Source organism: Schistocerca americana, chromosome 2, assembly GCF_021461395.2.
Source record: "Schistocerca americana isolate TAMUIC-IGC-003095 chromosome 2, iqSchAmer2.1, whole genome shotgun sequence".
NCBI classification, from domain to species: Eukaryota; Metazoa; Arthropoda; class Insecta; order Orthoptera; family Acrididae; genus Schistocerca; species Schistocerca americana.
The window spans coordinates 474,288,842-474,303,752 of record NC_060120.1 but is presented as its reverse complement, the minus strand read 5'-3'; positions in this window follow the sequence as shown (position 1 = coordinate 474,303,752).

Genomic DNA, 14,911 nt, shown 5'->3' with positions numbered 1-14,911 from the left:
GTTCCCTACTTTCATTTCTATATCTATTACTCCAATAATTTTTCCTTTTAGTATTGTTATACCAATAAATATTATCTTTGTCTATATCCCAATCTTACATTTCTCTCATGTGCTCTACATAGTTTATCTATATGCCTCAAAAACTGTTCAGCAGAATCATCAGGTCCATATACAAATCCCCATTGGAGTTTATTTGGCAATTTCCTATTTAAGTCATCAGTCTGAAACAATTCACCAAGCGGTTTACCCAAACATACTAATATTATTAATTCTTGCTAACAGTAACTCTTCAGTCAGCCACTACGCTCTCTGAAATTAGGTATAGTTAGTAATTAACATTTTATTCTAGCTTGCTTAATCTCTAACCAAAAATTGTTCAGAAAACATTTTTCAAACTTACTGAAAGTCATGTATGCGCTAGTATTTTGGTTGGCCCCAGATAATGCTTCCCTATGCAAAAACCTTTTTACGAATCTAATTTTAAAGGTTTCAGACATTCCAGATACGAAATTATCTTTACATTGATAGATAAAGTCAATTGAGTGTGCTTATTTTCTCCTGCAAATTCTTCATGTTTACATTTCCCCATACATTACCACAACTGCTACCAAAAATATTAACAACTAAATCTACTAACATCTGATACACTAATTTTAGATACACCAACATTACTGCTTACATCTGTGACTTTATGGTGAATATTGTTAATTTGACCACATCTGCCAGAATCCTATCAACAGACTCTTCACTTTCAATAAATGTTTGTACAAACATTTTCATTTTGTCGTTTCTTACTGTTTCATATGTAAAATCGTTCTCTATGTAACGAAGGTGGTTTGAAAAGTTCTCAGAATCACAATGAGAGGTCAGTCCTAGTGCAACGAGTTGTTCACGTGATATTCATTGGACTGCTGCTTGCAAACACGTTCCATGTCAGTGCTGTTGGAAGAGAGCTGTGGTGGTGACGTGGCTCTGTTGTTCTTACTGTGTAGTGATTTGCAAATATGCAAAAAATCGAGATTCGAGCATTGATTAAGTGCTTCGTAAAGAAGGGTGTGAAAGCAAAGGACATTCACGCCGATTTCCAGAATGCACTTGGGAACTCTGCTCCTTCATATTCAGCTGTTGCCAAGTGGACAAATGAATTTAAATTTGGTCAGGCAAGCTTAGATAATGACCCACGCAGTGGTCGGCCAAGATTGGTGTTACTTAACCATCTATACATTATTGATAAATCGATAGTATCTGCACTATCGTCACTATCACTAATCTGGTTTAACTATCGATAGTCAGATCGTTAATAACATAATTCTTTTGTAATTGATGCCCAAAAAATTGTCGGTTCGAAATACGTGCATGGCGCTTGGAATGTAGAAGAAAAGTAGATTGTATGGCGGTATCTAATCGACTCAAAAATGGTGGAGCCTTAGCCAGTCTATGTTGCTTCTGAGCTATGTTGTTAATAGATTGGTCGCTGTGGGGCAAGGGGGCATGAGAGACGGAATTTAGATGCTTATGGTAAAAACATGGATTCATGAATCACATTATACAGATCTTCATCTTCAAATGTGTGAGCTTACTTACTTATAGCTAGGGATACAAATGTAAATAAGGCTGTCATAATGCAATGCAGTTAGTAGAGGAAAAATAGTATTTTAAAATTTGTTAAGTGTTTGTGATTGTACTTATGGTGCATTTTAAAATAAATAAAATTATTTATCGTTATTAACTAAACACACCTGCTACTGTCCACTTTTGCATCTGAGTCCACATTGTATTTAGAAGTGTTTTCAGTTTTACATGTTAACATACAAGGTGATTCGAAAACACAAGCACTGGCGCAATCCTAATGCCTCTGCATCACTTCTGTTTTTGTAGAAGCACAAACATCATTCATATGTTGGTTGCCCGTGTTGTGTTCGATTAGTGGAGCTTGTTCTTTCAAGAACACACCAGCTCCCGAAAAAATGAATACAACAAAAGCGCAACCCCGTTGGTGGCAAGTTTATTTATTTGTATGGTGCAGGGACATAATCATCCAAATGTACAGCTGTATTTACATGCAACCTGTTTTCACAGCATTGCAGTGCATATTCATTTCGTGCGAAATGTGAATGTTTTAGTGGAGGTGAGACAGAACTAATCTCTTCTTGCCAACAGTTGACAGTGAAGGCTGGGGAATGTTTTTGCAAAACTCCAAATCCTGTAGATATTTCTTAAGCTCTTGCCCATTAATGCTGAAAGACCTTGTTTGAAAATTTGTGCAGCGGGTGAATTAGCTCATCATTATTTTTATTTTTTCGTGTTTATAGCAATCTGCAATTTGATTAATAATTTTTCGAGCGTCAGGAAGAAGAACGCTGCCTCTAAAGCTTCCAGCTCTTCCGAGATTGTAGGAGGTGGCCTCAATGTGCCAACAGTGGTTTCTTCGTCTCTCATTTCATTATTTAAACGCCATACAACTACAGGCTTATTCTTTGCCAAGCAACTATAGTGGCACACCTTTCGAATCCCTGTCATTAGCAGCAGTGAGACAAAGAGCACAGTCACCATGAAAGTGTTCCAAATGGTGCTGACATGAAACCACCAGTAGTTTCCGCACACCACCAATAGTCTCTGTTGGGCGAGGAAATTCCGCGCTTCCAAGATTATTTTGTTTTGTAAGAGGTACGTAAATAGAGTTTTTAGTTATTGTTTTGAAAATGAACTGCAAAATCTTTTTGAAGAAAGTGCGGGATAATAGTTTGTAAAGTGTACCATCTGCTTTAAAGATTATGAACATGATCAGAGAATAGGACTAATTTAATAGACCACTAAAAAACTAGCATGGTGAAATCTAGAGAACCACGGATTATTAATAGAATTGAAAGTTGATGGATCAACATGTGAGCTAGATCAAGTGCAAGAGGTGCAACCAAAAGAATCGTGAAACTCTATAAAAAAAATTGTTGTAACAGAAGTCAGTTACATGATGCCAGTTCAAAACTAAAAAAGGAACTTGATTTCTTTATTCACAAATGATTGCTATCGATATGCTGCTGTACAGAAGTTCCGACCCTTGAAGTTTGAAAAAATTTGTTTATGCCTTAGATAGCAGTTATGAATTGCCAGATGAAACCACACTTAAATATTTATTGATCTCACAACTACATGAAGAGAGAAAAAATAAATTAGATGAATCACTTACAAAATGTAATTTTTTTAGTGTTACAACAGACATGTGGAAAAGCAACGCAAATGAAAGCATACTGCCACTGACTTGCCACTTCATAAGGGCAAAATTAGTTTCACCCACATTAAAAGTAACAAAACCGCAGGTCATCAGAACATAAAATCTATGCATGTGTAACTAACATTTTTTTAAATGTTTCCTTCTTTAACTTGTCAATGCCATGCTGAGTTTCAGTTCATTCTTATGATAGGTACATGTCGGTGTAAGACAAGTCGGTGTAACTTGTAAGTTTTTATTTGGGCAGTTTCACCCCTCCCTCCCCGCCCCCACTCTCCCCCACTGCTCTTGTCGATAGAAATCTGAAGCCAGTGGGTTATTTGTGTTGTGTTTGCAGGTACTGCCAACTGTAACAAATCATTGAATAATTGCATTAAAGCAGGCTTAATATATTTTCTTATTCATTACTGCAAATAAGCAACACATTTGAACATGGATGTCTCTATAAGAAAACTAACAAGTGAGAAACGAACGCGAACCCCAACACCATCTGAACCAAAAAGCATAGCAAAATCAGCTGGCAGTGGCGTTACAATCACTGTGCTGCTGTCTTCTGAGTATAAAAAACAATGTGCTCTGGTGTGCGATTTATGCGTAAGTGCTTCCATTGTGATAGCGAATCGGAACAGAATTAAAACTTTCGGTACTTATAAAATGGCGTTAATATTAATACATATATTTGCCAAAAAAGTCTAACCATAGCAAATTGTAAATATAGACCTTACTAACCGAATTGGAACTTTCCAGTCGTGATGGAAAACTCTCAGATATTGTGTAATGGAAGCTGTTGTACCGCCACTACAGTGAAGCCAACGAAACGCTATCTATCAGGTTCTATCAAGAGCAAACGATTAGCGACGCGCGTATGTTATAGGAATACGTCAGTATGATGATTCAAGGTGCCAGCACTGCTGTCTCTCACCGCACCTTTCCTTATCCCTCATTAATACCGCATTGTGCTCTTTGTACTGCTCCATGTACTCCTTCCAACGAAAGGCGAAACACCCAACAAAACTTCCACAAACTACGCATTTTATGCCGACTGCACTAAGATCACTAGTACTGCCGATCTCAGCGATGTAGCAGATGTAGCATTGCAGTAGAGTGATATAGCCCTTTTGTTTTGTACTGAATGTCAAATCAACTCAGAAAATATATAATAAGTGAAAAAGCCACCCTTGGTCTCTTCAATGCAGTTTCAATGTTGTTATTGCTGTGTGCAGTTTATACAATATCTGCTGCAGTTCATCAGCAAGCATGCACACCTAAGATAGCAGCATTGCATGGCAGACCAGTAAACATTTCCCCTCTCGCATCCCTATTCCTTATGGTGACCTTCCTCTTCTTCTTCTTCTTTTGTTCTTCTTCCTCTTCCTCTTTCTGCTTTCCCCATGCTCCTAAGATGCTGAAACTCAACATAACATCGATAAGTAATATATTGACCCATTTTTATGAGAATTATTTTCTTTATATATGAAAGTAATTTTTCAGATAACAAAATGCTGAAAAATAGAAATTTTTGACAATATTATGCAAAATTTCTGACATACTGGCAGGTTACTTTAACATAAGGTTTTTTCAGGGTCATCAGTCAAATCTTACTCGAATACAGTATTCACGATAAGAAAATAGTAGGTGTTACAGACAATGCTGAAGCTGTGAAAAAGCTGCGTAAATCTTAAGGGTTCGACATTCACCCTGTTTTGCACACTGCATCAACTTAACAGTACAAGATTGTTTTAAAGCAGAAACATTTTCTGAAATCTTATTGAAAGCAAAGTGACTTTCTTTCATGACTCTACACTAGCCAGTCATAAACTGCCCAATGTTCAAAGAAGAGCAAACAAAAAAGAACTTAGAGTGATACAAGAAGTGCTGACTTGATGGAACAGCTCATGCCACACGCTCAACAGAGTTTTGGAAGTACGATGTGAGCTTGAGATTGCGATCAATGAAAGTTGAAAATCACTGCCTACCCTCACAATAGAAAATTACTTAGCTGTACAAGAGATAATACATCTTCTTGAACCATTTGAAGTAGCAACAACAACAGTCTCAGGGGAGTCATACGTCATTTCTTCCTTAATTATACCTCTTATATGAGGTATTGCTGCAAAGTTTTCAGATTTGGAAGGCACCTAAACAACTAATGAAGGACGAAGTGTTCTGGGTTCCTTCATTAAATCAGTCAATGAAAGAGAGAAACCATTTAACACATTGACTGTTAATATGCTTGTGACGTTATTAGATCCTAGGTTTAAGAAACGTGTTTCAGGACATTTCAAGAGGCAGATAAGGCTGCACAAGTACTTCAGAAAGAGTATTCCCGCTATCATTGCATCAACTACAAGAATAACACCTGAAACAGAAGCATCCAAGAGCAGTGCTAATATGTCTAAAAGTTTGAAATTGGATGATCTACTTTGTTTTTGCCCAATTAGCAACAGTGTAACATATATGTTGTTACACCAGCCAGTGATTCCCTAACTGACCTACATCAATAATTTGAAAAATGTGTAAATGACAACCATGCTTGTGTATTAGAATACTGTGCAAAAACTAATAGTGTGTTGTATGTAATGGCCACTAAATTTTTGTGGTGTCCAGAGACTTCAGTTCCTGCAGAGAAAGTTTTCTGCAAGGCAGGATAAGTAACTGCTGAAACAGACTAAAGGAGAAGAATTTAAACACCTTACTTGTATCTTTCAATGTTCTATTTTATACAACAGACTAAAGGACAAGAATTTAAATACCTTACATATTATAAAACAAAATTTCCATGTTTCGTATTATTGTATTTTAAGCAATAAAAATTGTTAGAAAGTTATTTTTCATTAGATATAGCTGTGCTATACAATCGATAGTTAATCAATACATCGATAAATTTTAAAAATACTAATGATAATACTGGATGTTTCAACTGTCAATGTTTAACTAATGCTAGCCAAGATGTGTCACTACCCCATAAATCATTGCAAATGTGCACAAAATGGTCAGGGAGGATTGCCGATTGGAAGTGCGTGAAATTGCTCCCGCTTGCCAGTATCATCCTGAATGGGTGTATCACATTTGCACTGAAGAATTATAAATGAAAAAATTATCTGCAACATGGGTGCCACGACTCTTGAGGCGCGCCCGCACACATGTGCCGTCGCCATGGCAAAATTATATGAACAAACGCCTGAATTGTTGCCACACCCATCTTTTTCACCTGATATTGCTCCATCAGACTACCATCTCTTCCCAAAATTGAAAATTTTGTGGACGAAGATTTACTTCAAATGAAGAATTGATAGGCGGAGTTGACAACTCATCATTGGACCAAGCGCATTAATCTACAAGGAGACTACATTGAAAAATTAGAAAAGTTTCAGTGATGTAAGTACTGTTTTCCTACTCCATTCTGATAACTTTTCAAACCACCCTCGTATTTGCTTTATTTTCTGTTGCACTAACATATGTCAATCCATGGAGTATTTTATCTAGTTGACAATAATGTTATACTTTTGCATATTAGTTTTTATTCCTGTGTCAATTCTGTTTGATGAGAGCACTTTTGCTCAGACGTTTTTAACCATGGTGCCATTACATGTAAGTACATTCTGTTTGTACATAATTTAGGAAAGTAATGCTATTAAGCGTATTTTATTTTAAGCCATGTCATATATTTTAGATATTCGATGTAATTTTCATTCTGATGAAGATTGCCCTAGTGCAATCGAAACCATGGTCAATTCCCAAAAATTTTGTGCAACTAATGTGACTGTATATACATCCTGTAATTAAATAATGTACAGTTACTGGATCACAACCAATCAAAATGTTTTAAAATTTCAAGATTCCTAAACGCAGAGGTATCTAAGGCTGATTACAAAATACAAAGACTTGAAAATGAAAATTCTGAAGACAGGGATGGCAATTAATTTTAATAAACAATGTGTAGCGAGGGGACTTGTACTTCATTATGTGAAATGTTATCTGAACTTTAAGCAGTGCAAAAAAGAACCAAATACTTTCAAACATTTAGTGCAAAAAATCATGTCTGAAAAAGTAAGTGCCCTGGGCACTAGGAAGGCTGTTAAATGAAAAGCTTGTTATTTATTCGAATTGATGAGTTTTAGTTCCACATTAATGAAAGCTTAGACAACTGTAGACAAAAAACTTTCATTAGACAGGAAAAAAATTAAGCAAACTGCAATGCCTCCACCTGTAAAATCATATAATACACCATGTTTTTAAAAAGTAATCATTAATTCTATGACATGTTTTTAAATAACACTGACATTAATTTTACCAAAGCTGTGATGTCCCTACTGGAGAAAGGCTTAAAGTATAATGTCATGCCTCAGTTATCTAACCAAAATGTACTAGGAAATTTTCTTGTTATTTAAAATCAGGCCTAGACAGTGTAAAAATGGACAGTTCCTGGCAGACTAGAGTAGCACATGACGTTTACAATAATGTGAGCAAAAACCTAACTAATTCTCATAATTTCGTTAACTCTAACAAAAATCTAATTAAAACCGTAAATACCAATCTTGTAGAAAAAGATGCTTTGGCAACGAAAGCTGTTAAAGGTAATACCATTGTCGTTGCTAGTAAACAAGAATGTTACAAAAACTCTACAGTTCTTTGAGTAAAACGATATTTCCGAACTACATGAGAACCCCACGCCAACTTTGCAGAAAGAAGCCAGAACTGCAAGTAACGATGCCAAATCCCTTCTTAAACCTTTTCAAAAAAAGCAGGTAATCAACATGAATCCTCAACCGCCTAAGTTACGATCTCAGTTTAAAGTCCATAAAAAAGACCATCCGATCCACCTAATTTCCAACAGTATGAACAGTACCTGTCACGACGTAGCCAAATTTCTGCAAGATATATTGAAAAAATTGTTCGTTTTCCATAATATTTATTCTGTTTCCAATAGTCAAGATTTAGTTAATAAAATTAAAGATGTTCACTGTGATAGAGATACTAAATTACTTTCTTCTGAGGTTAAAAATCTTTATACAAAAGTGCCAGTACTTGCCATCTTAGACTTAGAATAAAAAAATTTACATTCATTAAAAAGACTTATCTGAAGAGCAAATCACTGATCTTGCGAATTTACTTCGTATTGTAGTGAAATAAAATTATTTTGAGTTCAATGGAGAACTATATCAACAACTAAATGGCCTTGCAATGGGTGCAATGGGGGACCCTTTAGCAGAAACCCTTGCAGATGTATTCACTAATTCCTTAGAAGTAAAGTTTTCAATAATTTCTCAGCGTCACCTGTAGGTATTCTTCCATACGTTTGGTACATCGATGACAACTTGATCATTTACAAAGGGCCTCACGGCAGTATTAATCGACTTTTCAATATGTTTCACGAGTTTGACGAAAATATTTCTTTCACTTGTGAACGTGAAAATCAATTCCGGCAGTTAGACTTTCTAGATCTCACACTTCACGATAGTAGAAGACAAAATTAGCTTGAATATCTTCCATAAAGAAACCAGTTCTGATCAGATTACACCTTTCACTTCAGTACAGCCACATTCTCATAAGAAAGCCTTTTTTCATTCAGCTATCCATTGAGCCACCTCCACCCTCCTTCCTAGTAATAACCTCAGTTCTGAAATGAATCTGATTAAAACTATTGCAGTCAATAATGGCTGTGACCCTTCCATAGTAGATAATATTTTCAGTAGTAAAACCAATAAGAGAATTACCACCCGAGACATTTCTAACAATGAACGTAATGAAAAGAAAATTTTTTTCTCTATATCATTTCTGGGTCCAGTTTCATATAAAATACAACATCTGCTTCAAAATAAGCATAACTGTAGAGTAACTTTCTCCACTAACAACTATTTAAAAAGTAACATCATACATAACTTGAAATCTACGCTTTCCCCTTTGCAAAATTCTGGAGTTTATAAAATTATTTGCTACAATTGTCTCGCCTATTACATAGGGAAAACGGGCGGAGCTATTTCGATAAGATTCAAGGAACACCTTCGAGGCATAAAAGGCACCAATGTTCACAATTCAACTTTCGCTGATCATTTATTAATCACTCGGCATAATCCTAAAGATGTAAAAGACGTCCATATCTTGCACTCAGAGAAAAAAGACATAAGGGTTAACAACTTAGAAGAGGTATAAATTTTTAAACACCTGTCTCTCAAGGACGGTCTCATTCTTAACGAACAGTTGCAATTACGCAACAAAAACTTTTTTCAAGGTATAGAGCTGCCAATTAAAATTGTCTGAATGGCTATACTCTCCTCAATGTAGTCTCCTAAACATCGTTTTCTCTGTACATTACCCAAACTGTTTTTTCTTTCCTAAAAAAGACTGTCAAGTTATGTTGTAATTTCATACACTGATTCTTGTTTGTTACCAATAATGTTTAAAATGGTCTTGCAATGCCTCAGTTGCTCTTAAGTTGTCTGTAATTCGATTACTTCCTGCTATATGGCGCAAACCTGTTTTCATGTCCACCTCGTGGCTCCCTGAGCGTATTAGCCATTTACTCTGATGGTTGCTGCTGTGTTATGCCACTCTTGGCCCTAAGCGACCTTTGCGGCTGTCATTGTTTCCATGTATTATTTTCTCTAGTTAATCATGTTATATTTTTACATTTTAATTTTTATTCCTGTGACATTTATGTTTGATAGACACTTTTGCTCAGACATTTTTAAGCATGATGTGATTACCTGTAAGTACATTCTATTTGTATGTAATTTATGGAAGTAATCGTATTAAGTGTATTTTATTGAATGCCATGTCATTATATTTTTTAGGTGTTCCATGTAATTTTTATTCTGATGAAGATGGCCCTAGTGCAATCGAAACCATGGTCAATTGACAAAAATTTTGTGCAACTGATGTGGCTGTATATGCATCCTGTAATTAAATAGTGTACGGTTGCTGGATCACAGCCAATCAAAATGTTTAAAACTTCGCTCATTGTCAAATTTAGTCCGAATGAGGCTGCAGTCGTAATATTTAATTGTGAGTACAGCGATCGAATATATATGTGGCCAATTTCCTAGGAGGATTGTGTCTGGAGGTGCGTGGTGCACGGTTGTGTTGGTAGCGTGTGGCGAGAATGATTCACGAATCGAAAGGCTGGTTGAGGTATGGGAATATAACTGACTTAACCATCTCGACCTCTATACGGCTGAATAGCGAACTAATACTCAGGATGTGTTGGGCAGCCTTCGCGATCGCATGTGTTCTCTGTGGAAATCTGAGGATTCAATATGGACGTGTTTTTGCGCTGGATCACTATTCCCTCCCATGTAAATTGTCCGGTTGACTGCTTCTGCACATCTCCTGTCTTTATTTGGTTGAGAGAACTATAGACCTATATCTCTAACGTCGATCAGTTGTAGAATTTTGGTACACGTATTGTGTTCGAGTATAATGACTTTTCTGGAGACTAGAAATCTACTCTGTAGGAATCAGCATGGGTTTCGAAAAAGACGGTCATGTGAAACCCAGCTCGCGCTATTCATCCACGAGACTCAGAGGGCCATAGACACGGGTTCACAGGTAGATGCCGTGTTTCTTGACTTCCGCAAGGCGTTCGATACGGTTCCCCACAGTCGTTTAATGAACAAAGTAAGAGCATATGGACTATCAGACCAATTGTGTGATTGGATTGAGGAGTTCCTAGATAACAGGACGCAGCATGTCATTCTAAATGGAGAGAAGTCTTCCGAAGTAAGAGTGATTTCAGGTGTGCCGCAGGGGAGTGTCATAGGACCGTTGCTATTCACAATATACATAAATGACCTTCTGGATGACATCGGAAGTTCACTGAGGCTTTTTGCAGATGATGCTGTGGTGTACCGAGAGGTTGTAACAATGGAAAATTGTACTGAAATGCAGGTGGATCTGCAGCAAATTGACGCATGGTGCAGGGAATGGCAATTGAATCTCAATGTAGACAAGTGTAATGTGCTGCGAATACACAGAAAGATAGATCCTTTATCATTTAGCTACAAAATAGCAGGTCAGCAACTGGAAGCAGTTAATACCATAAATTATCTGGGAGTACGCATTAGGAGTGATTTAAAATGGAATGATCATATAATGTTGATCGTCGGTAAAGCAGATGCCAGACTGAGATTCATTGGAAGAATCCTAAGGAAATGCAATCCGAAAACAAAGGAAGTAGGTTACAGTACGCTTGTTCGCCCACTGCTTGAATACTGCTCAGCAGTGTGGGATCCGTACCAGATAGGGTTGATAGAAGATATAGAGAAGATCCAACGGAGAGCAGCGCGCTTCGTTACAGGATCATTTAGTAATCGCGAAAGCGTTACGGAGATGATAGATAAACTCCAGTGGAAGACTCTGCAGGAGAGACGCTCAGTAGCTCGGTACGGACTTTTGTCAAAGTTTCGAGAACATACCTTCACCGAAGAGTCAAGCAGTATATTGCACCCTCCTACGTATATCTCGCGAAGAGACCATGAGGATAAAATCAGAGAGATTAGAGCCCACACAGAGGCATACCGACAATCCTTCTTTCCACGAACAATACGAGACTGGAATAGAAGGGAGAACCGATAGAGGTACTCAAGGTACCCTCCGCCACACACCGTCAGGTGGCTTGCGGAGTATGGATGTAGATGTAGATGTATGGTGTGTTTTGTGTGGATCTATCAGGTGAAAGATGGGTGGAAGACATGTTTGCTGGTTGTCTAGACATGAGAAGCACCTTAGTTGACTTTGTAAATTATAAGGCTGATTTGGAATCTGTTATATCACCGACATCGGTATTCGCGAGTGGAAATATGTTTTCTCTATTTTTTTCGAGTTTCCATGTAAACATCTTCACAGACGGGATAAGTCTCTAATCACTTAGTGGTTTACAGCACACTCCACCTCGCTAAAGTTTCGGGTTTCCAGAGAAATAATTTCCAGTCTGTATCTTCGGAATTATACTGTGCAAGCGATTGGTAGCATACTGCTATGTACTTGATATCAAGAAATATCGCGTAAATGGTATGATATTCTGGTAAACCATGTGTAATCCTAGAGTCTGAAGATGGGCATAGAAAGCAAGCAAGCAAGCCGGTCGGGGCCAGAAACATTAGCATCTTTCTGCTGATGGGAATCGATCCAGCCTTTGTACAACAGTTCAGAGAGTGACCTCGGTCCGCTTTTCCACAGTGTGATTTATATGTACATATGTGTAATAAGCACAAGCAATTTTTCTTACGAAAATATATGCATTTATCATTGGCAGTTGCTGTACACACAGAGATTGTTCATCATAGAATTCATAGGGTGAGCCACTTGAGACCTAACACCATTTGTATTTCGGGAACGGTTATGCATATCGAAACGCGGTTTTCGGCAAATGTTAGAGCGTCGAGGGGCACGAGTGTTTTAGTTTGGTTATGTTTTCAGCGCTGGCATCGAGTGAAACTTTGAAGTAAGTACTTTTTTTAATGGAACCATACACTTTTTATAACTGCATTCGATAGCTTTTGAGAAGACAGTTACAATGATGTAGCGTTTATTAATATTGACGTTGAAACCTGTTGTAAAGAAGTTCGAGAAATGTCCTAGAATGTGACAGCACGATGGCCAGAATCGGCGTTTGCGGCTGCAAAAGCTGCCAGGCAAGCGTCTCGGACCAGGGTGCTTAGTTGTATACTACAAGGTAGGCCTGCGTTACGGGAATAAGCTCTGTTTCTCCCTGAACCAATTTACGACCTACGTAGATGCAGGTTCATCTAAGAACGTCGTACATGGAAATACGACATACTTTAGAATCTAGCGTATCGCAAAAGGCTCAGGAAAACTATTTCACATTTGCATATCCTCCCAGATATCTAAATGTTGAGAGGTGGCATGAGCCCCCTCTCATATTTCTATCTTACTATTCTCCTCTCTAATTGCATGCGGTGAAAAGTTGCTATTCCTTCACACGCGGACTTCCCACGCAGCGTCTCTCGTCACCCGGGTGGTCCGGTGACAGGCGGGCTCTGCTAAGCCGACGGGTGTGAGGAAGTCGAGTGAATGCTTTGCAGACGCCGACATTGTCAAAAGACACACCCGGAGGGGTCTGAAGTAGCGGCTGGGCTAGAGGTTCCGTTACTTCGCAGAATCTTAGCGAAAACACTTTCTGGCGAGCTACCAGCGAGGCGTGGGAATGACTTGTGTACCCAGGCAGTTGTGGCGGGAAAATTCCCGCGCTTTCTGCAAAATAGTAACTGTGATTGGCTTGCTCAGGGCATAGCTCCGTGTCGCAGCAAAATCAGTGCAGAAAATGGCGCCAAGAATCTCCATTGGTGGAATGGTAGTGCTCTGGCAATGGAGTGGAATTTTCCGCAGGTTTTTGAGTTGCTGATTGGAACGTTTAACCACGGCCACTGTCGTGGGGGCAGGAATGTTGTGTGTTCGGCCTGTACGGGTGCTCTAAGTAGTCGGCTCTCGCCTTTTGGTCGAGGACGTCGAAGCAACCAGCCATCGCCTGCGGTACGCCAGATCGTGTTCTTGCAGTTAAGAAGACAGCTTGGTAATGTATGTCCGCAGCACCGGCAGATAGGGATTTTCCTAGGTGATAATCAGAGCTCAGCAGAGCGCGCCTGTTCGTCTTTTTCTAACTTTGTTCTGTCTTGAGTAGCAGCAATTAATGTTGGGTTGGCTGTGTGTTTTCTCTTAAGATTTGAGTTGCAAGGAATTGGCTCCACATACCACTTCGTCATAATCCTCACAATCTAGTTTAGGGATAACTTCACATTCACAGCGTTTGTTTGAGTATCCAATTTGAGTCAATTTGATGTATTGTAAAGGTTTCAAGTGTTTTTGTTTATTATTTAGTGTTTAGTCTTAATAAATCATATTGTTATTTTGGACAAAACTTTCATTCTGTTAATCGGTAGAGCAACCCTATCATTCCTCATTATGTTAATGAAACCTTCGTTTATTTAACTTATTTATCAAATTAAATTATTGCAGGTGCCAAACTCTCTTCTACTCCACTGGCAGGGTTGATTAGAGTCAGTTCGCGTATTTTTTTTATCCTTGTGCAACAGCAAAAGTCGGAGTTAGAATAGGGGGGGGGCTTAGAGCATCATTTACATATGTGGATTCTAGAAGAATTTAGTGTTAAATACACTTCTAGTTCCGGCACCTCGCATAAAATGGCGACCCTGCCAGGATCTTTCCTGTGAATCGCTGATAAGCAACTATTATTAGTAGTAGGGAGATTCAGAGTTTTTTTTCTTAATTTTTTTTTATTGATTAATACCCAAGTTTTTTTTTCTTGTAGTACCGTGATTAGTTTTTAAGTAGCAGCGCATGTTTACTGTTTTTGTTTTCAGCGTATATATTTGTTTGTTTGTTCATTGTTTTATATGTTTCTTTGATGTGGTGTCTGTACCACTTCACACTTTGTCGGGTTTGTGTGCAGTTTCTGTGCATGTAATTACAGTGTTGGAACGGCGTTGTTGAAATTTTGTGTCTATGTCGAAAAATATATGGAGTAGGTTAATTTTATTGTGCATTTTAGATAAATTTGTTTTTCATGAATGATAACGAGAAGTAAGGCACGACTAGTATCGAGCGAAGCTAAAACAAAAGAGGATAGCATAATGGATAAAAGGCAGTTTACTGATGGGAATAGGTTCAGAGATGAGATGGGTACATTTTTAGCAGGACAGGACG